The sequence below is a fragment of the Chrysochloris asiatica genome, unplaced genomic scaffold, assembly GCF_000296735.1.
Source record: "Chrysochloris asiatica unplaced genomic scaffold, ChrAsi1.0 scaffold00030, whole genome shotgun sequence".
NCBI classification, from domain to species: domain Eukaryota; kingdom Metazoa; phylum Chordata; class Mammalia; order Afrosoricida; family Chrysochloridae; genus Chrysochloris; species Chrysochloris asiatica.
The window spans coordinates 23,049,635-23,051,357 of NW_006408548.1; the positions used below are offsets into that span (position 1 = coordinate 23,049,635).

Genomic DNA, 1,723 nt, shown 5'->3' on the forward strand with positions numbered 1-1,723 from the left:
CCGACCCATAGCGACGCTATACAGGGTTTCTGAGGAGCATCTGGTGAGCTTGAACTGTCAACCTTGCAGTTCAAATGGCTTTGCAGTCTGGTGCATTAACCCACAGTGCCACACCAGGACTCCACACCCTACACTAATCCTGCTTAATTTACATAGCAAAGCAACTCATTCCCAAATGGATTATAACCACAAACATAGAGATTAGAATTTACATTCATTGTCAAGGACAAAGTCCAATCCTTAACAGAAATAACTTAATTTGGCATGGTCAAATACCACTTCTTCCTTAATCATTTAGGAGGGTGGGAGTGAGTAAACGTTGTTGTTGTTGTTGTTGTTAAGTGCCGTTGAGTCGGGTCCGACCCATAGCGACCCTGTACAGGGTTTCCGAGGGTGTAAATCTTTACGGGAGTAGAAAGCCTCATCAAACATTAGGCCATCTAAAAGAAATTATCTATATATATTTTTACATATCCAAAATATGAAATCTTAAGTTTGAGTCTATCTCATTATTACTTAGAAGTAGAGTGGAAGCTTCATGAAGTCAGGGATTTCTTTTCTGCTTTGTTCATGCTGTTCATCTGCTGTGTCTAGAACAGTGCCTGGCACACAGTTGTTGTTAAGTGCTGTCAAGTCAGTGCTCATAAAGTTGGTATTTGTTGAGTAAACCAAGGAATGGAAAATATCACACTCAAACCAATACTCATGGCTTAAACATGTTATAGCATGGACTTTGATATGTTGCAATTCCAAAAATTTTTAATTTGCCTTATGTGAAAGAGAAAATCTCTCAACAATTTTCCAGGTTTGTTTAAAGGTCTGGGGCTAGGGAATCAGAATTCAATCATATGATTTTTTCACCTGAATGAAAGATGGCATGAATCAAGTAAATGATTCTCTGGCTAACTGGTAACTTCCTTTAGTTACACATGGGAAAGAATATATAAGTAGCTGGGAAATAGGTGACTTAATTGGGATGTGGGAGAGTCCCATATTCAGGCTGCTTAGGTAGTAATGGACATCACCTAGTCCTTGCTCTCAGAATATGCCGTTTAACTCCTCTATGAATTCCAACTGGATCTCCTCAGGGTCATCTTCAAGATTTGAGTGTACCAGCTTTAGCTTGTTTAAGGGTAATGGGAAAGACAAACTTCCTCTGTCACATCCTGAGCCTGGTTTATGGTGTGCAACTAAAAGACACTGAGTGTCCTGTAATAGCTACTGCTGAATAAAGTAGGAATGCCACATGTCAGTTTCTTCAGGTCACTTGGGCTGTTGGCATTGAAGATGATCATCACACCATGAGAGTCCTTCATCAGGACTGGCTAGCAAGACAAATTTTGGATCACCAGCACAATTCCACAGTTCAAATTCACACTGTGTACCTTCATTGTTGCTGGTTAACATGCAGCTTCTCAAATTCTAGGTTCCTTGCTCCTTGGGTTGTGTTGTGTTCAGTGATGTCAGAAATGCTGTGAGACAGTTGTCCAGAACAGTTTTTCCACTCACACTTGGCCCCACAAGAGTTGCTTTTCTACTATTGAATCAACTTTACATACTTAATATGAATTCCACTTGGTCATGATGTATTTATTTTTTATTTTTTTAATTTAAGGTTTTTATTGTGGATTGAGTGAAAGTTTACCGGGCACATCATCAGTTTCACATTCAACAATTCATATAACTTGTTTCATTACATTGATTATAATCCCCTCCATATACC

The 1,723-nt window shown here is 39.1% G+C and overlaps 1 pseudogene; it reads right to left on the minus strand.

Annotated features, from left to right (window-relative positions):
- Positions 1-1,038: 1,038 nt before the first annotated feature.
- Positions 1,039-1,723, minus strand: part of LOC102832457 — a 37,059-nt pseudogene continuing 36,374 nt past the window's right edge.